The 25,984-nt window shown below is 47.7% G+C and overlaps 2 long non-coding RNA genes across 2 annotated transcripts; one reads left to right on the plus strand and one right to left on the minus strand.

Moving 5' to 3' along the window:
• Nucleotides 1–5,111: 5,111 nt before the first annotated feature.
• Nucleotides 5,112–7,057, plus strand: Lnc081 (long non-coding RNA 081). The gene is given in 2 exon segments (NR_126576.1): nt 5,112–5,534; nt 5,666–7,057. It is a non-coding gene; the product is annotated as a long non-coding RNA 081 (long non-coding RNA).
• A 7,164-nt stretch (nt 7,058–14,221) lies between these two features.
• On the minus strand, nt 14,222–24,000 carry LOC148006037 (uncharacterized). Its single transcript, XR_015621446.1, has 3 exons — nt 23,896–24,000; nt 22,482–22,542; nt 14,222–14,522 (listed from the first exon to the last, which is right to left on the minus strand). It is a non-coding gene; the product is annotated as an uncharacterized LOC148006037 (long non-coding RNA).
• Nucleotides 24,001–25,984: the final 1,984 nt, after the last annotated feature.

Genomic DNA, 25,984 nt, shown 5'->3' on the forward strand with positions numbered 1-25,984 from the left:
AGGAGCCAAGAGATCATGAGGTCACCCAGTTGGTCACAGCACTGAAGTGGGAGGCGAGGGCCCTTCTCTGCCTGACACTGGTCTCTTTAAGATGAGGGAAGGTCCTTGGAGGGAGAACTTGCCACTCTGATCCTCCAACCCTCATGTACAAAATGTTCTGTTTTCTCCCAGGATGGTTATGTTAGCAATTTCAGGGAGGTCACAGAGTTCAATACATGTTAATACATGTGTCCTCTGGAGGGAAGCACACCCATTTCCCCAGACAGACAGCACTGGAAATGTCCCTACACTGACATCCCTGATGTCCAGCCTCAGCACAGAGACCCCACTACCTTCTCTCATGTGTACAAGGCTACCCTGAAGCAAGCCGGAATAACAGTGTGTTCCAAAGCGTCCTGCAGTTCTGGCTCCCCACTTCCTCCCTGGAGCGGGTCACCTATGCAGGCTCGTTTCTTGTGACTCTACGGTACCTGCAGCTCTCACGTGTGCCTTCTAGTTCTCTGCCCCACCAGGATAAACTAGATGAGATAACTCACTTTGGCCATGAAACATGGGCAGTATTGACTGACTCCCAGTTTGGAATTGAGATTCAAAGACGCTCCTCCATTCTTTCAGCTTACCTCTGCCACACCCAGTGTGGTGCTTTGAATATGCTTGGCCCATGGGAAATGGCCCTGTTAGGAGGTGTGGCCTCATCGGAGAGGCGTGGCCGTATTGGAGGATGTGTGTCACTGTGTAGGTGGGATTTGAGGTCTCCTACTGCTCAAGTCCTGACCAGTAAGGAGACAGCCTTCAGAAGAAAGTGTCCTACTGCCTGCCTTTGGATCAAGATGTAGAACTCTCAGCTCCTTCTCCAGCACCAAGTCTGTTTGGACACTGCCATGCTTCCTTCCATGATGATAATGGACTGAGCCTTAGAACCTGTAAGCCAGCCCCAGTTAAAGGTTGTCCTTTATAAAAGTTGCCCTGATCATGGTGTCTCTTCACAGCAAAGAAACCCCAACTAAGACACCCAGTCTAGAGATGGCTCTAGATTGTACATGCTCCTGGCAGCCTTGTGCTTGTAGTCAGAAACCCAAAATGAGCCAGGGGCCAAGGCTCAAGCGTGGGCCATCATGGCCCATGTGAATGTGCTCTGTATCATCCAAACCTACATGGACCCATGGATAGAAGAGTTCGAGAATGAGTGTATGCCATGGAGATAGAGACAGACAGAGACAGAAGGGAAAGAGAAGGAGGAGAAGGAAGAGGAAGAGGAGAAAGAGAGTATTCTAGGAACTCTAGGAAAGGGTGTGGATGAGCGCCCTTGGGTGTCCCGAAGCCAAACTCAATAGAGAAACCACACACCCTCATAGCAAGTACAGCATGGGGCAGGCCGCCGTCTTACAGCAGGCCAGACACTGGCTGCTCATCTTAGGTCAATCCGACCTCCAGAGGAGCCACACAGCTCCAGAATGAGGCTGGAGAAATGAGCCAGAACTATTCCCTGGGGGAGGGTACAGTGAGGGGGGAGTGGACATAGCTATTTCTGCAGTGATATGCACTGAAGTCTGTCAAGAGGGAGCCAGGCAGAAGCAAAGACTCCAGTATACCAAGGACAACCAGGGTGGTTTTCAAATAGTTAAGACCCATGTTGATTTGGAAGCCTGGGCAACAACTGTCTACACGCTGCTGAGATACGGGGAAGACTCTGGAAGGAAGGAAGAGTTTCCTAATCAGTTTAAGTGAGTGCGAACGACAGATGACTCCTCCCCAGGAGTCCGTGGTTCAGGGAGAATGGCTGTAATTGCAGGCACTTGGCAGAGAAATCAGGCGCCTGCCTCTAGTCCCTTCGGCTGCCTTCCCTGGGGATCCCAGTTCAGAGATCCTCCTATACAGACATGGCTCCCTGAGCTGAGACCAGCTGACCCTGTGTGGGTGTTGACCATAGACTGTTTGCACATAGCTTTGGATTTTGGTTAAGGGTTTCCTAATTGGCTGGCTTGTCATTTAAAATATCATGTGCAGGGGTTAGGATGCATGCGGGATTTTGATTCCAGCTCTGTGTGTGTGTGTGTGTGTGTGTGTGTGTGTGTGTGTGTGTGTGCATGTGTGCGTGCAGGCACCAAGGGACAAGTCTTGTTCCAGGGAAATCTGCAAGATGTGCAAAACGTGAGGATCTCTCCAACATTCCAGGAGTGCCGGTGACACAGAGATTCATGGCAACTGGGTAGTCCTAGCTCTGTCACCGGTGTCAGAGGGACACGGGGCAAATGTAATCAGCGGATGGAGTGTCAGTTTCACTCTCTGTGAAGTGGGGACAGCAAGCACGTGTCTTGAAGACAAGGGTGAGGAGGTCGTAGCAGAATGCAGGAAGCAGCTTGGTCCCAAACCTGGCACATCAAATACAGTAGGAGCTACTAACATGACTCTTGTATGTATATAAACATGTATGTTAAGGCTAGAGGACAACCTCAGGTGTTGTTCCTCCTGCACCACCTAAATTAAAAACAAATTTGTTTGAACCTGGTCTATCAGTAACTGAGAGCTCACCAAATAGGCTACACTGGCCACCCCCATGAACCCCAGGGATCCTACTCTCTCTGCCTCTTTAGTTCTGGGATTCCATGCCTGGCATTTCCCACATGGGTTCTGGGGAATCCAATTCAGATCCTTACACTAGCTTCCCAGTCCCTCAACATTATTTTAGTAAGTACAGAGTACTTACTGTTGCTATCGTAACATTAAACACATACCTGATTATCTGCCTATCATGCTCCCAAATCCTTTGTTAACCTCATGCCTTCAGAACTGGCTTTTGTTTGCTTGCTTACTTGCTTGCTTGTTTTGTTTTGTTTTGAGGAAACAAAGAGGTTTGCTATGCATTACAGCTCACCTTGAACTCAATCCCCCTGCCTCAGCCTCCCGAGAGCTGGGCTTATAGGTGTATGCAAGCACTCACAACTCAAACTGCTAGAAGGCTGCACAGCTTAGTGGGAGTTCAGAGGCTAAGCACGAGTGATCTGATAGTCAAGAGACTCAGGTTGATAATGACGTGTGCTTCGTAGGTCACATAGCTATTAAGTTCCAGAGACAGGAGTCCCCCTCAGCTCCCTCTGCATCCTCCACCCTCCCCACAGGACATCCCATAATCCTGGATGCTGTACTTCTCTTTCTTCCTAGAATTCTTCATGTGTCTTCTCATTTCTGCTGCTTTGCTTCCTGGAAACCTCTGTCCACTGGACTGATACCTTCCTGAGCTCCCCATATCCCAAGTAGCCATTGCTTTGAGGTTGGATATTTGTGAGAAACCCAGTGATGAGCAGGTAAGGGGCTGTGACATCCAGAACCTGGGCCTGGTCATATTCTTGCCTCTTATCCCAGCCACATCTCTAGCTACGTGCAGTTATCAGTGAACCTAACTGATGAGGGTTCTGGGATGATTCTAAACACTGGACCAGAGTACCTTACTCCATCAGGACCTGTGCTCTGAGCTCGTTCCCACACAGGGAGAGACAATGAGCAGCTGCAGCCAGGAAGGCATCTAAGCTTGGGTCAGGCACCTTGGCCACCGTGCATACTAACTTTGCATTAGACCCCACAGTAGGGAGGTCTAGAAAAATACAGGACCCCAGTCAATTTGATTCTGCCTCTCTGCTTCTGTCCTCTCTTTCATACAAGTCATTCCATGGGGTATTGGAACATATTTATACTAAAAGTTATTTGATTTTGATCTGACATTTAGACTAATCTGTGTGTCTATCCTATGTTTTTGCTTGCAAACTCCGTCAAGTCTGTATACCACATGCACATCCCCAGTACCTACTGGGGCAAGCATCTCGGGACTCTGGGCATATGCTCATGCCCGTTAACTCTCTCTCTCTCTCTCTCTCTCTCTCTCTCTCTCTCTCTCTCTCTCTCTCTGTGCGTGTGTATTCATGCCATGTAATGTGCAGGGCCATTAAAAGACCATTTTTGGAAGTCTGTTCTTGCCTTTCATCTTGCTGAGACAAGGTCTTTCCTGTGTGCTCTAGGCTACCTGGACCAGCAGCTTCTGGGTGATTCTCTTGTCTCTGCCTTCGTCTCATAGCAGGAGGGCTGGAGTTATAGATATGTACCACTCCATGCAGCCTGTTATGCGGGTTCTAGGGGTTGAACTCAGGTTGTCAGGTTTAGGTGACAAGCATGGAAAAGTCTCCCAGGCCTTACGTGCTTCTCAAATTCTAGGCTCTATACTGAATACTGCTTATTGCCTTTCGATGGCTGCTACAGTGGTGGTGGTGTCCCAGTGACTGTGGCTTTGCTTGACATAGCTGTACCGTAAGGTCTGACCACACACAGCAGCCAGCCCCTCTGTGGTTTATCAATAAAATATTCTGTGGCTATTTGAGCAAGGAAATAAGTCTTATTTACTGTCTGCAAACTGCCTGTTGATGTCTGTGCTGGCTAGGTTTATGTCAACTTGACACAAGCTACACTCATCTGAAAGGAGGGCACCTCAATTGAGAAAATGCCTCCATAAGATCCAGCTGTAGGACATTTTCTTAATTAGTGATCAATGGGGGAGGTCCCGGCCCACGGTGGGTGGTGCCATCCCTAGGCTGGTGGTCCTGGTGGAATCCTTTCTTCCCTTGCTTTTGGTCATGGTGTTTCGTCCCAGCCATAAGAACCCTAACGGAGACAATGCTTAGGGAAGAGTCACCACTGCACACAGAGAACATAGCTACCCAGAGTTCGGAAAGGAACCCCCAGAGATGCCGGTGGTGCCCTCTCTTTGCCACCACTACTCCTCTCTTAATGTCTCAGAGGCTACTCAATGGACAAATGTGGGTCCATTTAGGGGTCTAAGGGACAAAGAAGGGTTGGGCCCTGAACAGGAAAGTGAGGGATTCTGTGGCTAATTTATCACCCACTGTATTCTATGACGTAGAACAATCAAGTGAGTATTAAAGAACACTTGCAATGAGTCAATAAAGTTAAAAACACAAACCTCTAAGTGGTCAAAAAGCACAGCACTTCCCCCTGGCAACTTAGGACAGCTTAGACCTGATGAAATCATGTGGCTGAATTCAGTGACGTAAGCTGTCAGTAAGCTGGGGATAAATTGACTTAAGTTCAAAGGGAGCCAGGAGGGCAGGGAGAGAATGGCAGGCCGTCACTCTCTTCCTCTGAAAATGGCTCCTGCTGGACTGGGCTAGACAGATGGCTGCTCTTCAGGAGGATCGGGTTCTTTGTCAGGCTGCAAGGAGGGGGAGCTGGTGGCACTTAGGAGAGGTAGCTCTTTGTTTGGTGTAGTGTTCCGTGGAGAGCAGGGTGTGAGCATCCTGCCCCACCCCCACCTCCGTGTTCTATGATGCCCTCTGGTCCTTATGATAATGGACCCACTAAAACGCAGAACTCCTCCTGGCAAACGGCCCTGGGCTTTAGAGCCTGCCTGGTCTGAGGCTGCTATGCCCTCTGTTGGTGAGCACCGCTGCCTTCCCTACCTCCATGGCTCAGGGTCTACCTCTTCCTAGATGTCCCAGCAGAGCCAAAATGATTCAAGTCCTTCTGGGGTAAGTCCTGGTTGGAAGGGTTGGGGTCCAGCCTGGGGCATCCCTGCCTCCCAACCCAGCCCCCTGCCCAGTCCCGGCCCGGCCCCAGCCCGGCCCCAGCCCGGCTCAGTCCATCTTCCTCTGCTTTCCAGAATTTTCCCTGCATTCCTCAAGGCAGCCTCTGAGAGAGAGCAAGGCACGTCGCCTCCTTTTCATTTACATGGGGATTACTGGAGACCAGGAAAGTGCTTTAAAATGATATAATGTCTCTGCACCTCATCAAACCCTTCCCCTTCCACCAATTTCTGCCTGATTTACAGTTAATACTGCACACTCCCATCACCCTGCCGGAGAAGCGGTGATTATTTCTCCATTGCCATAAAGAATGTAAAGGAGATGGGAAAAATCAGGTGAATTCAGAGAAAGTTTAGTATAAAAAAAAAGTGCTGGGGGAGGGGGGTGTCAAGGAAGACAGGATAATGGTGGGAGCAAAAGTGTTCCCGGAACCAATTTCAGAGTCAAGCGATTCCCGGGGGGGCTGGAAACAGGGCTGGAGTGCAAGCTGCTGCCTTGCCAGGCAACTGCAGCGGGTCAGAGTGGGCAGGAGGCAGGCTACCCTGGCCTGAGTAAGAAGACTTAGGGGGAGAAAGATCATCTGAGCATCTGTCCTTCCCACCTGGTGCCGCCCAGGAAGATCTAATGCACCAACACTCAGGCACTGGGATGAGGAGGAGAGATTCTAAATGCGAGGTTCCGGATAGGGGCTTCTTTATTCCGTTTGATTCATTTGGACCTTAATAGATGTTGGTTGGTCATTCCCTGTTGTTTTTATTTTTATGTATTTATTTGCACAGGGTCTCACTTTGTAGCCCAGGCTGGTCTCAAACTCACAATCCTCCCATACCTGCCTACCTTGGTGCTGGGATCATGGGCAAGCTCCACCACGACTAAGAGTTCTAAAGTGGGCTCTAGGCTATGAGACCTCAGGGTGTCATTACACAGTCTTCTCAGCTGTGGGATGGGATGGATTAGCACATGGAAGTGACACTAAAAGCCACTGCTGTGACTCTTACCCACCATCAGTCAGCTACAGTGGGTGCACAATGCTGCCACCATCTTCCAACGGGCAAGCAGGCAGATGACTGTGCTCCTTCATCAGTGAAGCTGTTTAGTCAGAGGGAAGAGGGAGAGAGGGACAGGAAAGGGGGGAGATTCTCTGAGCCTTCTCTACAGTCCCTCAGCCAAAGGAAACAATGAAGTCCCCTTGGTCTGTTACTGTCCACATATTACCCTGCTGTTTCAGCTATCCACTGCTGTGTAACAAACTACCCCAGGTTTGAATGACTTAACATATGATTATTTGGGGCCAGTGAGATGGCTCAGTGTGGGTCAAGGTGCTTGCTGCCAAGCCAGATAACATGAGGTCAATTCTTGGAGCCGACATGGTAAAAAGAAGACCCACGTCTAGTTGTCCTCTGGCCCCTACAATGCACCACAGCACCCACATATCACCCCAATATAATAAATGTGTGTATGTAAAGAGATGTCCCGGTTGTCATTTTCTCAGGACTCTGCAGTTGGATCGGGGCTTGGTGGGGCAGCTCAGAGCTCAGCGTGGCCATAGCTTGGATTGGGTCATGTGTCTGGGTCTTAGTTTTCACTTTGGTTGAGTGCCTTGCCCTTTATGTGGTCTCTGTTCACTGGAGGATCCTCCCAACAGCAAGGTGACTTCCCTGCACTCACATGACCCCTAGATCACAGGCGTGTGGGAGCTGCTGGGTATCCCAGGCTTAGGCTTATAACCGGCACAATATTGCATCTGCCACTTGCTACTGGTTACAGTGGGTCGCAGGGAAACCCATGATCAAATTGGGGGGAGGGTGCAGGGCATGGGAGCCAGGTGGCTCACTAAGGACCCCAAAAGTAATTGCATCTGGGTCTTTGGTTTGATTACGTTTCCCTTCCTCTATAATGGCTTGCCTTCAGGGGTTGACTTTATGCTCCCCGGAAGTTACTGCATAACCACCTTCATTGCACATGGCTCCCAGGCTTCCCATTCCTCCCTCCCTTCCCCTCTCTTTCCTCCCTCCTTTCCATCTCTCTTCTCCTCCCTTCCTTCCTCCTTTCCTGCTCTGCTTCCTCTCTCTTTTCCTTCCTTCTTTCCTGTTCTCCTGTCTTCCCTCCCACCATCTTCCCTTCTCCTTTCCTTTCTTCCTTCTCCTCCCCTCTTCTCTTCTCCAGTGAGGCAGGAGAGCAGTAGAAAGCACAGGTGCTCCCTTTATCGCCCCTGATCACCTCTGGATTTCCAAGTCTCTCTTCTTCCTCCTTCTGCAGGGATCCCCACACCAGCGAGCATCTCTCCCGTGGAGCACACTTAATGGCTCTCGCTGCAGCTCCCGCCTCTGTCTCTGAGACTTGCTCTATGACTCACCCTCTGTCTCCGTGTCTGTTTCTCCACCGCTTTCTGCTTTGTGCACATTTCTCTTCATTTCTATCACCTCGCCCTTCCCCCTTCTCTCATTCCCCTCTCCATGTGGACCTTTCTACTTTTGTTTTACTTCTCCACATTTCCCACCACCAATGTTTTAGCCAGAGGTATAAGCAGAGCCATAACACATATGCTTCTCACTAGCATTGCCAGAGAACCTGACACTGCTTCTGCCTGACAATCGAGGGATGTCCTGGGCAGGACAGTGTCCCATCCAGACCTTGTCAGATGTCAGGAGAGCATCCGGAAAGTCTTCTCCTCTCCCTCTTTTCCTCTGTATCTGGGGTGATTAAACTTTGTGTCTCAGAACTCAAGAAGCTGAGAAAGGAGTGAGCGGCTCAGTTAAAGGAGACTGTCCCTATGTCTGCAGACTGCAGGAGCAGAGGAAATGCTCATCTGGGCAGGTGCTTACACAGTGTTTCAGTAAATGCTGACTGACCTCACTTACTTCATGGAAGGTGTCTGTATTGCTTTCTTTTCCTGTTGCTGTGATAAAAAATACCCTCACAAGATAAGAGACGAAGAGCTTCCTTCATGGTTCAGGGGACAGCCCAGCATTACTGGGAAGTCAAGGTAGCAGAATCTTGAAACAACTGGTCACATCGCATCCTCAGTCAAGAAGCAGAGGGGGAGGGATGCATGCGTGCTGCCGCCTGGCTCATGGTCCCTACTTATACAGCTCAGGGTCCCCTATCTGAGAAATAGTCTGGCCCATAGTTAAGACGAGTCGCCCTGCATCAATTAATGTAACTAAGATACTACTCCACAGACTTGCCCAGAGACCCATCTCCTAGGTGAGCCCAGGTCCTGACACATTGACAGGGAATAGCAAATATCACAGACTGTAACAGAAAGCAGCTGCCTTGGGAGGCGGTGCGTGGCCCAGTCCTGTAACCGCAAGTGATATTGACTAACTACCTGGTTGAACCGTTTGTCCCTTCAAGGGCCAGCACATCTCTGGGCTTCATATAAAGATATTTATAATTCAGGAATGACATAGAACCCACAGGCCTTTGAAACAGCCTATCAGCCAAGGCCACCATGTTATCCCTTCCCTCTCCCGGCTCCCAATTCTGAAGCTCCTGCCTTAGTTTTTTTCTTTTGTGCCATTGTTTTCTGAAATCTGATTTCAGGCTGGGAAGGGGCAGGACTGAGGCATAGATAAAAGCCAGTCAGGCAGCAGCTCATCTGGAAGAGCCCATGAGCCTCATAAGGTTGCACATGGCGTTTTGCTAGGGTGCTGTACACAACCCACAAACAACCAAAGCAAAGAAGAAAGGAGCTGAGACTGGAAGATCACATCACAGCTCTGTAGAACTTGGAACTCTCTGCAAAGGGACTCTTCTAGCAGTGAGGCTCCCTGGGTCTTCTCTCTGAAACAGAGCCAGATGGAACTGATCCCAGTGGGGATGTACACCTCCAGGCACACCCAACCTAGCCATCCTTAAGGGGGTGTATGTACTCCCAGAAGTGTGTCCGTCTATACAAGCAGATGCCCAAGTTATACATAATAGCATACACTGACACCCACTACCCTCCACACGTGTGGCTAACTGGAACCGCATTGACAAACCCGTTTGCATACATGGTTACTAGGGCTTAAACATCTACATATGTCCCCCAAACCACACCTGGATGGGCAAGCGTGCTTATGTGCACAAAAAGCAGGTGTGTCGGTTTACTTAAGGCCCCCACGATGGGAATGATATTTTGAAAGATAAATCTGAGTTGCCTCAATGGCCCAATGGGTAAAGAAAGACACCTTCTGCCAAGTCTGACTACCTAAGTTTTATCCCAGGAACCCTCACAGTAGAAGGAGAGAACCAACTCCCTTAGGTTGTACAACCAGCACACCGAAAGCCTTGGTGTATAAGAGCTGTGCTGACATAGACAGGTAGGTAGATAGATAGATGATAGATAGATAGATAGATAGATAGATAGATAGATAGATAGATAGATAGAGGATAGATAGATAGAGGATAGATAGATGATAGATAGATAGATGATTGATAGAGGATAGATAGATGATTGATAGATAGATAGATGATAGATAGATAGATAATAGATAGATAGATAGATAGATGATGGATAGGTGATAGATAGATAATAGATAGATGATAGATAGATAGATAGATAGATAGATAGATAGATAGATAGAGGATAGATAGATAGATGATAGATAGGTGATAGATAGATAATAGATAGATAGATAGATAGATAGATAATAGATAGATAGATGATAGATAGATGATAGATAGATAGATAGATAGATAGATAGATAGATAGATAGATAGATAGATGATTGATAGATAGAGGATAGATAGATAGAGGATAGATAGATGATAGATAGATGATTGATAGAGGATAGATAGATAGATGATTGATAGATAGATAGATGATAGATAGATAATAGATAGATAGATAGATGATAGATAGGTGATAGATAGATAATAGATAGATAGATAGATGATAGACAGATAGATGGATAGATAGATAGATAGATAGATAGATAGATAGATAGATAGATAGAGGATAGATAGATAGATGATAGATAGATGATAGATAGATAGATGATTGATAGATAGATAGATGATAGATAAGATAGATAGATAGATGATAGATAGATAGATGATAGATAGATAGATGATTGATAGATAGAGGATAGATAGATAGATGATAGATATTTGGGAGAAGAAGATAGACCAAAGCACTCAGAGCAGATTCAAGACTCTTACCATCATAACTCTCCCAGTTTCCCAGGTTTCAACTGTTTCCAGGTAAGTCAGGGGATGGGGCATAGGAAGTCTGTTATCAGTCCTAGCTCTGCCTCCCTGTACTGCCAGGAGCATGTTATACCATCTCGTGGTGCTTTGGTGTCTTGAAAACACTTTCTGAATCATCGGAATGTGGGCGTGCCCATGTGGCTCTAGAATCCAGCTGAACTTCTGCATTTGAAAAGATAACAATGAGAACCTGTGGCGGAGGAGGTCGGATGGTGACCTGGAAACACTAGGACACACACTGAAGCTACGGGTGGGTGTTGCAGGCACTGTCCTTTCAAGGGTGCTTGTTATAAAGCATCATCACAGCAGTAGCTGACTGATACACTAAAACGCTAACAAGAAAATGTCTAGGACATTCAAAAGGGTGCGCTTGGTCAGGTGACCTTGGTGGTATTGACCGTATCGGCTCTTTCTGATTTGTCTGATTCTATTCTTTATTTTTCTTTTCTCCTTCTTTTACTTTTATTCCCCTGCCCTCCTCTTTCTTGTTGGTACAGAGTCATGCCCACAACTTATTGCATTCCAGGAACCTGCCCCCCATGCCAGCTTGCTCTTAACTTCCAGTCAGTGCGGTCTCTGTGGGTGATCCAAGTGATTGAGGAGATACTGGCTGAGGAAATCAAAGACAGCAAGACTTGATTTTAGTCTGTAATTTTAGCCAAATTAAAAGTATTTCATTTCTCATTTTTAAAAAGCACAATAAATTCTAATCTGAGATTGCTCATGGGTATCTGACTAAGTAAAATTTCTGGCTGAGGCAGGCCCACCTTTCTTCCGTCTAAGTTTCTGACTCCAAACAATCTGGCAGTGGGGAGAACGAAAGACGTGGGTTAGGATGAGCTGATTTCAATCCCTGGTCCTGTATTTGGCAGCCATGTAACCTTGAACAGTTCATGTGTTGGGATCTCAGTGCCCTGAACTGTACGACAGGATTATTATGGTTTCTTGTTCTCTGAGAGGCTGTGGGATCCAAGGAGATCATTCAAGGGTACAAGAGAGTGTCTGTCACAGAGAGGAGACCAGGAAACAGCTGCCCTTTTCTGTCCTCTAACATGCTAATCAGCCCTCAGCACCTTACATAGAGATAGACCCTTGTAGCTTACCCCCAGCCATAACTGCCACCAGCTCCTGGTACTGTCACAGCACGTGTACCCTTCCCTGCCCCTCCCTGTGCCCTTCATTATCTAGAAATGAAACCCATACTCAGAGTATTTATTTCCCATTGTGTGTTTGAAAGTTTTACGTGATAAAAATAACAGATTGGAACAATGGAGCTTCCCTCGAGACTCTGTTGAACAACAACGGAAGTGATTTACACTCAGGCACTGAACACTCCACAGGTGCTAACCCTGTCGGCCAACACACGCACATCTGCAGCTGCAGCATGAAGGGTTAAACACAGACGGGCTGCACCATCAACCCAAACGAAGGCCAGCAAACCTCAGGACAACGACCCCCAGCCAGAGCGGTAAATCTCAGAGATGCGGAGCTCCCGTAAGTCATAAGATAAACACTAATGCTTTTTAGTACCAAATGGGGAAATCACAGGTTTCACAGAAGATGAGACACACATCGTCAACAGAGAAGTGAAGAGAGATTCTACTTCACTGGTAACCAAAGAAACAGGCATTAAGACAAAGCAGCGTGTTCATCTGCCAAGTCAGCAGAGAGTCTAAAGGTGGCGATGCCCAGTGCTTGACAGGGCACAGCACCATAGCCCGCTGCTCGCCTCTGTGGGCGGTGGAAATTGACTCTGCTCAGCTCTCTCCTGAGCTTGGGACAATGTATTGAAAATTTAAAATATGAGGATTGTGTATAAAAGTCTCCAGAAAGCAAAAATAAAGCCATAACTCACAGTTCTCCCCCATTCTCAAACTCAAATTAAACCCCGATGTCCTTCAGAGCTCAGACGCCATAGCCAGGAAAAAAAAGAAATTGATCCACAATGTTAATCATTTAGCACTGAAAACATTTTAAGGAGATGATCTAAATATTCTACAGTGAGGGAGTGGTTTGATAAACTGTGACTCCTTCATCCCCATAGCTGTTAATAATCATGTTTTCTAGGAATTTTTAAAGACATGGGGACACACACCCTAATGTTACTGTAAAACCTGAGATGTCGTCCTGTGGTATAATCCCAATTATGTAAACAGACGAGTATACCTGAAGAAGGGTAGCAGGCAAGGCAGAGCAAAACATTCACGGGCATTTGCATCTTCGGCAAACCTCTACAGTGGCTTTAAGTTCTGACCAGCTGGAAAAACATTTCTTATCTTTTAAGGTTCTTTTCTTTTTTTTTTCCCCGGAGCTGGGGACCGAACCCAGGGCCTTGCGCTTGCTAGGCAAGCACTCTACCACTGAGCTAAATCCCCAACCCTAAGGTTCTTTTAAATGTTAATCTCTCTCTCTCTCTCTCTCTCTCTCTCTCTCTCTCTCTCTCTCTCTCTCTCTGTGTGTGTGTGTGTGAGTGTGTGTGTGTGTGTGTGAGTGTGTGAGTGTGTGTGTGTGTGTGTGTGTGTGTGTGTGTGTGTGTTGGTTTGAACGAGGTATTTCCCATAGTCTAGCCTACAGCATTTAAACATCTGGTCCCCGCTTGGTGGTTCTGTGTAGGTATGGAGGTGTGACCTTGCTAAAAGGAAGTGTGTCATTGGGGATGAGCTTTAGGCGAATAATGACTTGAGCCATTCCTAGTTTGCTGCCTGCTTTCTGCTTATGGTTAAAGATGTGAGCTCTCAGCTTCTGTTGCAGCCACCATGTCTACCACTTGTAGCCATGCTACTCTGACATCATGGACCTTAACCACCCTGGAACCGTAAGCCCAAATAAACCCTTCTATAAGTTGCTTTGGTCATGGTGTCTTATAACAGCAATAGAAAGGTAATTCAATATGTCATGATGATGATCATGATGATGATGATGATGATGATGATGGTGGTGGTGGTGGTGGTGGTGGTGGTGGTGGTGGTGGTGGTGGTGATGGTGGTATGTGTGTATGTGTGTGTGTGTGTGTGTGTGTGTGTGTGTGTGTGTGTGTGTTCATGTTCCTGTAGTTAAATATAGATATCTGAGTACATATTTGGAAGTCCAAGGACAACCTTGTCCCCATCTTTCACTTGTTTGACACAGGATCTCTTACTGTTCGCCACTGCAAATACTACACTATCCAGCTTTCAAACGTCTAAGGATTGTCCTGTCTCTGCCTCTCCTTGCTTTTGTTGAAACACTGCATAACAGCCATGCACGACTGCATCCAGCTTTCTGTGGGATCTGAACTCGGGCTTGGGTGACAAGTGCTTTATCCAGGGGTACAGTTCCTCAGCCCGAGGTTCTTTAGTTATGCAAATGTGATATAAACAAGTACTCAGTGTTCCTGGGATGCCATTGGCCAGTAAAATACCCAAGTGCAAGTGACAAAACAGAAAAAGTCTCCCAATGCTATTATCCTCAGACAAGCTTTATTTGTGGCTGCCTGGGATGCATCTGAAAGAGCTCTTTTGGATATTAAGGGATGTTCTCTCTATTCTTTTTTCCATTAGGGGAGAACATTGGGAACTGGAGGGAAAACTGGGTGGGAAGGGTCCAGTTCGTCTGCTCAGTGAGGATCTGCAGCTGTGTCTGTCACTTGGCAGGCATGATCCAGACCGCTGAGTGTTGCCCATCTAGTCGGAATGATGGGCATGTGAAGTTTCTCTCCTTGGGGTACTGATGACCTTGTCCACGCATGTCCACATGTTCCTGTGGACACAAGCATTCATTTTTTCCCCTCACTTTGGGCTGCAGTGCAAGCGTGTACTCACAATTATTACACACTCCTAGTTTATGGGGCTGGAAATGCGACTCTGCAGTAGAGAGCACTCTCGGAAAGGACTGGGGTTCAGTTCCCAGCACCCACCCCAGGCAGTTCACAACGACCTGTGACTCCAGCTCCAGGGGTTTAACATCTTCTTCTAGATTCCTCATACATCCACACACATAAATAAAAATAAAGTAAAATAGGAAAAAGAAAGAGAAAAGAAAAGAAAAAGGAAAGGAAAAGCAAACTAGTTTCCTAAGGCGGTGCGCCATTTTGCATTCTCCCAGGAAGCAGAGGCCTTCTCCCAGGAACCCTTTGGTGGCCTCTTTCTCATTCTGCTATTGAAAGGGTCTAAGGTGCCAGCTCGGGCTGTACTTCCTTATCACTATGATCTTAGGCTAATCAGCTTCCTGTGCTTTAGTTTTTATAAAATGCCAACTGAAATACTTCCTACCTCATGTTGACATTGTGAGGATGCTGGTATTAGCTCAGGGCGGGGCACCGGGCATAGGGCGATCACCCCTTTCGAGGAGAGCGCTAGTTATCGCTATTTCTTGGTGGGAGGGGTCTTCTGTACTCCCAACGCAGGGCCATCATGGTTTATCAGCAGCCTTCTACTCTGTTGCTGGAGCCCTCTGATCCCCATCAGGAAGAGTGCTCTCTTGTGTACCCTTATCGCTTATTCCCTGACCCCGACCCCGACACACCCCCTCCCCTAAAAGGAAGAACCAAATTCCTAATCATCCCGACAATTCTAAGTTCAGTCTTACGTTGTATCCCAAAAACTGCTGCAAGGCATCTTCCCAAGAAGCATGCTTCCTAGCCATTAAGACAGTAAGGACTTGCAATTAGCCCCTTCCGTGCTGCCATAGCTAGTTCTCCTGGGAGCCAGGGCTCTCCGGGGCTGGCTGGGCAGCAGTTTGCTGAGCCTGCAGTGCAGACAAGCCTTGAAGGAGAAGGACCTCTCCTGCCCTACTGCCGCCTGCGCCCAGCATCCTTGACGCTCCACCTCCCAGCTCTGCACCCCTGCTTCCTCAAGGAGATCTTGAATATTTATCATGTATTAGGTGAAAAAAAGAAGTGGGAACAGGGGGGAAATTGTGTTATTGCATATGAAATTTGCCCGAAAAGTTTCCACTCTTCTACTAGTTGGAAAGTAGTTTTGATTTGAAATATGAAGCTTCTCTCCGACTTATTATCTCAGAGACAAGAATGGGAAATGATGCTCGGCGGCGGGCTTCAGGTGGAGCCGCCGGAGGTGGTGGGCGGTTATGGGCACCAAGAATTGTCTGTAGAAATTGCCCCTTGCGCATCAAAATTGCAAATTGCTTTTTGCCTCTCTTGCTTCCCCCACTGAATTTTGCCCATTACTAACAGGCAGGAGAGGGCAGGGAGGGGGCCCCGCATCATGGAGTATCTGGGCTAGCACTGGAGTTCTCCGGGACTTTGGCAGCCTTTCCTCCATCCGGCATCAGCAGGAGGCCACAGGAAGGTGGGACTCTCTACAGATGTACTTTGCTTTGCTGTGTTAGCTCCAAGACTTGGGAGAGAGCTGTGGCTCCACTCTCCAGAAACAAACACACCCACACCAGCCTGTGGATGAGATTTATAGAGCTCCTAAATTTAACCCATTTCCAGGCAGAGAAAACTCTACCCTAACACTGGAAAACTGTCACAACAAGCCAGATGTGGTGGTATGCACATCCTGTAGTCCCAGCAACTGGGAGACTTGCAAGATTAAGGCCAGCCTGGCTACACAGTAGAAACAAGGCGGAAGGGTATAAAACCATAATAATCCCCGTTTATCTAGAGAGCAGCATGGCATGAACATGCATAGGGTACGTAACATGGTTCCTATGACACAGCAAGTGCCATTTTGGTTATAATTCTCATGTCATGCTGATGACAACCTTCGTGCCTACCGCAACCCCTCAGTGTAGATAAGACACCTGAGTCCCAAAACCCTTATGTCTTAGTCAGGGTTTCTATTGCTGTGCCGAAAACACTATGACCAAAAAACAAGTTGGGGAGGAAAGGGTTTATTTGGCTTAAACTTCTATAAACCTTTGCTGTTTCATCACCAAAGGAAGTCAGGACAGGAACTCAAACAGGGCAGGAACCTGAAGGCAGGAGCTGATGCAGAGGCCATAGAGGGGTGCTGCTTACTGACGTGTTCCCCATGGCTTGTTCAGCCTGATTTCTTATAGAACCCAGGACCACCAACCCAGGGATGGCACCACCCATGTGGGCTGGACCCTCTTCCACTGATCACTAATTGAGAACATGCCTGACAGCTGGATTTCATGGAGGCATTTCCTCAAGGGAGGCCTCTCTCTCTCTCTCTCTCTCTCTCTCTCTCTCTCTCTCTCTCTCTCTCTCTCTCTTTCCTCTAGCTTGTGTCAAATTGACTCGCAAAGCCAGCCATACACCTTAAGGTACTTATTAAATGTTACCTAGTGGTGACAAAATTGTAAGCCGGGTCCCTCTGACCCCAGGCTTGACCTATGACCCCAGGCTTGTCCTTTTCATATTCATGTTGCAGGTGGTTCTTGCTCATCCCCGGTGGCAGGCCCCTGCAGTCACTCGAAGCTGAGCATCCTTCCAAGTCTGGATGATCTTGATCCATACATAGAAAGTCGTGTCTTGATTGGATGCTCCCTCTCGCTCATTAGCCCATCCTCTTTACAGACACAAAGGACAGTGCTCCTCTGTGCTCTAACAACCCTGCAGAGACTAGACAGCAGCCATACTCTTCTGGCTAGTCCCACCTATCGCATCTGTGACACGTCATGTAGTGTGAAGGAGGACAGGATTCAGACAGGGAACATGAGTGTTCCGTACTGCTGTAGCAAATGTCCACTACCTAGATGATTCAACGCTACAGACATGTGCCCCTTCATAGTTCTGGGAGACAGAGAGCTAAGAGCAAGGTGGCATGGGGCCAATTGCTCTCGGAGACTGTCTGAAAAGATCTGTCCCATTTTTCTGTCTTCTGGTAAGTGGCAACCTTCCTTGACTTGTCCATGTCTGCCTGTGCTCACGCCCCATTCTCCAACTCTCACCTCGTCTTTTGATGGCACTGGTTTTAGGGCCCGCCCCCAGGATGAGCTTACCTGTAGATCCTCAGTGCCATCTGCAAAGACCTGTCTCCAAATCTGATCGCATGCACAGGTTCCCCAGGGCCATAGCCTTTGGGGCAGTAAGTTAAGCATAACTCTATTCGCTACCCTACTGGCTCAGCGATGGATCACTGAGTGCCAGTGAACAAGTCTCATGCCGCCCTAGGACGGACTCATGGTGACCCACATCAGTGGGTCTGATGCGCTCTAACAAAACTAATCCCAGGAGCTTTGTTAGGGCAGCCCTAGGAAACTAATACAAGAGGCCAGCAGGTGCTAGGCTGCCATCTCTGTACCAGACGAAGCTCAGGAGAAAAGGCCATCACATGACACAAGAGAAGTTGCAGATTCTAATGGCATGTGTGTACGCACTCACTACTAATAATCTGTGTGTGCAGTATGCTAATCTATACTGCAGATGTGCTGCTATGAAGGCGTAGGGCTAAAAGCTTTCTGTGTACCAAGAAGCTAGCATACACACAAAAACAGCAAAGCTGAAGAAGAATATGAAGAGGAAGGGACACGTGTTATGGGCCTGGACTGTCCCCAGGGCTTCATGTATTGAACAATTAGTCCCCAGGGCAACATTGTTTACAAGTGGGGCCATTAGGCAGTGATTTGATCCTGAGGGCTCTGACCCCGTCAATCATTGATGAGTTCACAGCTTGATTGGATCTTCAGAGGTTGGACCCACTTGGAAGAAGCTCTATGTGTGACTCTGAAGTGTGCATATCTATATGTATTATATATATATATGTATATATATGTATATGAGTACATGGTTACTGTCTTCAGACACACCAGAAGAGGGTATCAGATCCCATTACAGATGGTTGTGAGTCACCATGTGGTTGCTGGGAATTGAACTCAGGACCTCTGGAAGAGCAGTCAGTGCTCTTAACCACTGAGCCATCTCCATCTCGGAAGTGTATAGCTCTGGCCTGTTCTCTCTCTCTGCTTTCTGGCCACTAGGAGAACAACAGTTTCATCTGCTCTGTGCTCTTTGTCTTGCCTCAGGCCCAAGGTGATGGAATCAGGTTCTAATGGTGTGTGTGTGTATGACGTTGGAATCCCTAAAGCCATTAGCCAAGGCAAACCTTTCCTCCTTTAAGTTGATTTCTCTCAAGTATTTTGTCATAGCAACGGAATACTGAGTAACATAGACCAATAGTAGGAGAGTTTGCTTTTATTCTTTGGACAGTTTGAGTGGATAAAACAGAAATGTGAACAAATTACAGCCCAAATAATATGATTGACAAGGTATTATGTATAGTATAGAAGTGTTTTCTATGTAAAACACACAGAGAGAGTTCTGTATAATAATTCCCTTAACCATTTTCCTTTTAGTACCCACAGACCAAAACTACAAATTAAACCTCAATAAATCTCCCCTTAAATAACAGCAGTATAGGCCATAATTCACCAAGACAGAAAATACCCACAAAAATCAGAAAGCAACAATTTCCTGCTGCATGGAGTTGGGGTTGGGGTAAAGCAGTGGGGGAGACCAGGAAGTCCTGAAGGAAAAGCTCGGGCAATGGCTCAGTCAGTAAAGAGTTCACCTTGCAAGCGGATTCCATCCCCAGAACCCATGATAAAACAAAACACAACACAACAGGGCACGGTGGCCTGCTCTTGTCATCCCAGTGCTGGGGAGGCAGAGACAGACTGTTCCCTGGGGCTCTGGACAGGCAGCCTAACCTACTTGGCTCAAGTTCATCAGTGAGAGACCCTAGGGCAGAGTTCAAGAGACTCTAAGCTCATCCTCTTCCTCCACACACACCCATACCCATAAACACCCCCACGTGTATACACATGCCCTCACACACATACCCCTTCATACACACAAGAATGAGAACAAAACGTTTGCTTTGAATCTGATCAATCCCTCTGAAATCCATGCTGGAGCTGACTGTCCACTGTGAAGTAATAAGGTGGCAATTCAAAGGGACAAGCATGGAGGCCAGGCTTTGGAGATGATTGGGCAACAGCAGCATCGTTGGGCTGATGGCTTTTCTCCCTTTTGTGTATGTGCATCTGTGTGCAGGTGCACATGTGCGTACGCACATGGGAGACCAGAGGCCAAGCTTGAGTGTTCTTCCTCCTCTCCCTCCTCCTCCTCTTCCTTTTCTCCTCTTCTTCTTCTCTTTCTTTCCCTAGCCTGGAACTTGCCAAATAGCCTAGGCTGTCAGGACAGTGAGCCTCAGGGTCTGCCCATCTTCTATCTTTACCTACCCAGGCCCAGATTACAATGTGCTGCCACACTTGGTTTTTGTTTCTTTGGCTCTTGTTTATTTGAGACAGAGTCTCACTATGTAGTCTTAGTTGGCCTCTAAGTCATAGAGATCCCTTGCTTTGACTCCCAAGTACTGGTATTAAAGGGGTGTACCACCATGCCCTGCCTTTTAAAACAAACAAACAAACAAACAAACAAACAAACACCAACCAACCACACAAGAACACCATGTGTTCTGAGGCTTCAACTCATGTCTTTGTATTTACAAAGCCAACATTAACTGAGCATCTCCCTGCCCCTGCCCTGGTGGTTCCTAAGAAGAGGGAGGGGGAGACACCAGATACAGAGATTCACATATGCAGTCCCTGTCACTGACCATGTGACCAGGCCTGTCGTTTCACAGACGTTAATTTGCCTCAGAGAATATTCCCAGTGTTATGTTGGCTATTCCACAGTTGAACTTTAACCAGAAAGGGAACATCTGGAGTATTTCATGAATCAAACAATGCACTGGAGCCAAATCCTGGGAAAGATTGAACCCGAAAAGAAATGCCAGACTAGTTTCTCATACAAATACCAACTTTAAACATCTAAATAAGACATTAGCAATAATATTGGATACACTTAATAGGTAATAAAGTATACCCAAGTAGAATTTTATTCTTGGATACAAGGATGGTTTTACACTGAGCTGACATCTCAGGATCATCAGCCACCACTTGGGAAGTGGAGGCAGAAGGACCAGGAGTCCAAGGGCATCCACGGCTGTGACTGTTTAAGACTCACTCTGTAGATCTGGCTGGCCTGGAACTCATAGAGATCCTCCTGCCTCTGCCTCCCAAGCATTGAAATTAACAGTGTGAGCCACCATGCCTGCCTTAAACTAATTCCTGGATGGGAAAATTTTACCTCATGATGGTTTCATTTCCCTTCAAAGATACCCCACCACCACCACCACCACCACCATCACACACACTTTCAAAGCTCGACGGTATTCTCTTTTGGGGGAGACAGAACTAGATAGGGGTGATTATAAAATTCAAGTATAAGAAGAAATGAGTATGACCCTGTAGTTTGCTTCTTTTTACTAAAAACTGTGTTTTGTTTTGTTTTTTAAGTAATTAGTGCACACAGTCAGACCCCATTGGAAACGCAGTGTAATCCTGAGCCACTGCATGAAGACGCTGTGGCTTTTTAGTTCTGTGGATGGGTTTTTTTTTTTTTTTAAAGATTTATTTATTATATATAAGTACACTGTAGCTGCCTTCAGATACACCAGAAGAGGGCATCAGATCTCTTTACAGATGGTTGTGAGCCACCATGTGGTTGCTGGGAATTGAACTCATGACCTCTGGAAGAGCAGTTGGGCGCTCTTAACCGCTGAACCATCTCTCCAGCCCTGCGGATGGGTTTTTAGATAGGTTCTTGGGTTGCCAGATGTCTTTACTGATTCAGATAACCATACTGTGTGTGTGTGTGTGTGTGTGTGTGTGTGTGTGTGTGTGTGTGTGTGTACGACTGAGGGAGGTGGGGAGCAGGGACAATCTGGGGTTCCGGGCCACCTAGGGAATGGGAGTCAGACCTACACTTAGAGGTCATCTGGGATTTTGATTATGATTTCTAAGTGACTAAAAACTTGTTTCCAGCCATAAGAATTTGCATAGTACCTCAGTGAGCTGATGCAAAGACTCTTTCATTGATCATTTCAGAGCGCCTCATACTTTCCCTGGCTTAGGCTGGAGGTCATAGCTCTGGTCCTGTGAGCACCCAGATCCTAGACCTCAGTCTTTAGACCACCGTGAGCCACCGTAGCTTGGTTTTTTGGCTTACTGCTTTAGCTTTAAGGTTCCCATAGGATATGAGTGCTTCATTTAAGCTTGTCTGTGTGTTTACCTCCTTATCCTAGATTACACTTAGAATTTCCATGAGGCCCTTCTGTGTCAGCACAGCCCCCTACACTGCATGACAAAAGTCAAGGCTGGCCACTTACTATGCCACCCGGCACACCAGGATGGAATCTGCCCCTACTGGACCTAGCATCTGGCACAGAAGCTACTCTAAAGAAAGTTTGTTCTCATTTAGAGCTAATACACACACACACACACACACACACACACACACACACACACAGTGGGCTAGAGAGACATTTTAGTCAGAAAGTACCTAGTACATGAGATCCTCAGTCCAGATTCCCAGCACCCACATGAAACCCCCCCCACACACACACACGTGCCCTCACATATGCATACGCATGTGCACATGAAGCAATCAGGAGAGAGACAGATCCCCAGAGCTCATTGGCCAACCATCTTAGCCAAACTGATAATTTCTAAGTTCAGGGAGAGACCCTGTCTCAAAAAAAAAAAATGGAGTGGAAATAATTCAGGAAGATTTTTGACTTTGACCTCTGACCTCCACAGGCCCATATATATGCACACATCCATGAGAACAGCTATACACCACACCACCTCCCATTCACAGTGAGAAGGGCTCTAAATCCTTCCCCCATCCAACAGCAGCAACACCCAAATCCACATGACTCTCACCCAGCAGTCCATTTATGGAGTGTCGACCACAGGTACCTGGAACCTCGCCATTGGATGTGAGCTGTGGGGAAGGGAGTGGAGGAAAGCAGAGGGAAATCAGCCCAGGGTTGGGGAGGCACTCTGCCAGAGTCCATGGAGACTTCCCCGGGTAGGAAGCAGTTTGTTGTGGCCAGCAGAGACTTTTGAAGACTGATTGGAGCTTTGGCTTTTGGCCAGTGAGGTCCCTGGGTTGTATTCAGTTTATAAAAGATCTCAGGGAAAGTTAGGGGTCAATTTCTTTGAGTGAGAAGAAAACTGGAGAGGCCGCAAAGCCAGACAGAACCTTCAACAGGCTTCCTTCTCTGGACCCTAGAGAAGGGGGACCACGGCTTAGTGAGCTATATGGACCTGGCCCAGAGCTTTGTACCAAGACCAGGACCAAACTCCTTCAAGATGGCTTCGTGAGGCTCCAGGCACCCAGGCAGGCAAGGTCCCCAGGGCCTACCAGAAGTGGGATCAGGACACAATAGGTGAGTAATGAGAACGGCTTTCTGCCCAAGGCTTGAACCAGTTAAACCCAAGAAATCATAGGTTCCAACCTGCCTGCGATCCAAGGCTGTCGGCCTGAGCTGCAACTCTGCAAATCCGAGGCCTTTGTCTTCGGGGCCGCCATCACGCAAGCAAGAGCATCCAGGAAAACAGAGGAACAGGTCTGACAAACACAGGCACCACGGTTGTGTTTCAGGCGGTTCATGACCAGGACTTGGCCGGTGTGAACGCTTTATAGCACCTGTCTGGACATGCGTGACCTGCGTGGCCCAGGTGCAGAAAGTGGCTGTGCTTGAGGCGCAGGGGTTGAGAGGCGGTGACAGCGCTGGCGAGGCATCATTTTAGCAGCTTGGAGCAGACTAGACTACCCAGGGGACAAGGGCTTCCTCACTCTGCTACTAGCCTGCCTTTGTGAGGAATAGAGAGCAGGGGTATGTTTTCTGACCACTCACACACTACCTGTGTAACAGGCAGGCAGGGGTCACCACTGTTCAAACAACACAGCCCTTTTTGTTGTTTGCCATTACCTAGAAACTAGGAGGATGGGTGTGGGGGTGGGGCAACTTCTGATGTGTTTCAGCCTCTTGTCTCTTTGGCAGGATGAACCTATTGGGATTTCAGTGATCTCAATAATGAGGGATGGAGAGAGACGTTAATGAAGAAGCCTGTAGCCAGGGAAGGCGCCTGCTTTTCCTGAGTGGGTTATGAATAAAAGTTACATGAGAATACATTCTAGAGGGATTCCTTTACTAACAAAACTACCTAGTTTTTTTATTTTATTTTACTTTATATTGTAGACAGATAACTTAGGCTTTTACTGATGTGAACAGACACCATGATCGAGGCAACCCTTATAAAGGACAACATCTTTTTGGGACTGGCTTACAGGTTCAGAGGTTCAGTCCGTTATCATCAAGGAAGGAGCATGGCAGCATCCAGGCAGGCGTGGTACAGGAGAAGCTGAGTTCTACATCTTCACCTGAAGGCTGCTAGTGGAAGACTCACTTCCAGGCAGCTAGGATGAGGGTCTTAAAGTCCACACCCACAATGACACACCCACTCCAACAGGGCCACGCCCACTCCACAGGGCCACGCCCTCTAATAGTGCTGCTCCCTGAGCCGAGCTTATAGAAACCATCACAACAGGGTTTCACATTGTAATTTAAACTGCCCTGGAACTCATTCTGTAGCCCAGGCTGGCTTGGAGTTTATGGCACCCTTCCTGACTCAGCCTCCCGAGTGCTAGGAGGACAGGCGTGAACTGCTATGCCAGGTTTCAACCAAATGTACTTAGAGGGAGAATACTGAAGAAGTGACTTGTGAGCGTTTCTACAAGTTACGTGCGTATCATAAAGCACTGAACAAACCATGACCCAGTGGAGACACTTCGTGTCAAGCTACTGGTGCTGAGATAGCCTGGCAGGTATGTAGGAGAGACCTTCTAGGGAATAACCTGACAGAAAGATGGAGAGAAAGCCTCTCTTGTCAGTGCAGAGGCACTCACCAGATGGAGAAAAGACTTCTGGAGCCGCTGGGGCCCAGCCAGCTGACGGTGACAGCTGGAGGAGCCACAGGGCAGTGCTGATGGATTTGGACAATGTCACGTTCTCATAAGGATTTGATGGAACACAAGGTTACATAGAGCTTGGACCATCTTGAAGGTGATGGAATTTAAATAATCATCTGTCCAACGTTTTGTTCTGAATAGAATACAGCTTTCTAGAAAGGTTGCGGTCTTCAGCTGTCCCGGAACTGGCCTAGAACTCGGAGAGATCCTCCTGCCTCTGTCCTTTCAGTGCTGGGATTAAAGGTGTGTGCCACTACTGCCCCACCCAGCTAGGTGTCAGTATTTACCAGAGGCTCAGTCTGTGAGGGCTAAAGGCCTTAGTGGGTCAAGGAAGACATTTGAGACAGTCTGTCAAAGACATTCATTACCAAGATTCTTGTGGCTACTGTAAGGTCTCCTGACAGCAAGGGGGCAGCAAAGAACAGCCCCAGTGCACAGAGGGAGGACAAGGATGTACAGCCAGTCCCAGAACTCTGACTGGGAAAGGTGAGGCAGCCTGCAAAGAGACATTGAAGATAAAAAGGAAGCACCTTCCGGAACTCCAGGACCCTCTTCGACGCGTCTATGCCACCTTGGAAAGATGAAACAGCGAGAGGATTCTAGGAAGAGAGATCGATGGTTTTATGTAGGGAAGCTGTCCAAATCCCGCCGTGGGCATTTCCCAAAGGGCTGCTCCTCCCTCCTTTCCTGGATATTTTAGCACAGTGATTCTTAACCAAGGCCAAACAGCTCTCCCCAGGAGATGTCTGCTACTGCCTGGACCTTTTGATTATTACAAATTAGGTGACGGCACCTCAGTGTAGAGACCAATGTTGCTAGCTGTTCTACAACACACAGCACAGCCAATCAGGTCTCCAATCCCTTACCTCCCCCCGCCCGCACCCCCAAAAAAGCCATCAGCAGTGCTGGAAACAAACTCGGATCCAGAGTCATCTCACCAAGTGCATTTCCAAAGGACAGTGCCAGGCTGCATCTTTTTGTGTATTCAGCCTGCCCACGCACCAGTCCCTGAGGCAAGAAGGCCTATGGGGTGTCTGAGAACTATGAGGGGGTGGGAGGGGGGCAGATCATCCCAAAGAAAGCATACCTTCTTCTCTGGGTCTTCTACGTCAGGGAAAATAAAATGCAAATTGAAATTTCAATCTGCGATTCTGCCATACCTTCAACCTGCAAAGCTTTGAAGTACCTGAGGACTCCCAACTCAACAATGTTAGTTGTTAGGGCCCCCCCACCCCCAACTTTAAGCTTCCAGCTTCCAGCATCAATGTGGGGAAGTTGAAAGTGTGGGAGGGAATGGGTCCTCTCTTGGAGCATTTTCTGCAGAGTGGGAAGAACAGAGGGACAAGGGCAGAACCCCAAGAAATGCAAGCAAGTATTCAAAGGCAGTGAGGGAGGGGAGACCGGCGCT

The sequence above is a fragment of the Rattus norvegicus genome, chromosome 5 (genome assembly GCF_021556685.1).
Source record: "Rattus norvegicus strain SHRSP/BbbUtx chromosome 5, alternate assembly SHRSP_T2T, whole genome shotgun sequence".
NCBI classification, from domain to species: Eukaryota; Metazoa; Chordata; class Mammalia; order Rodentia; family Muridae; genus Rattus; species Rattus norvegicus.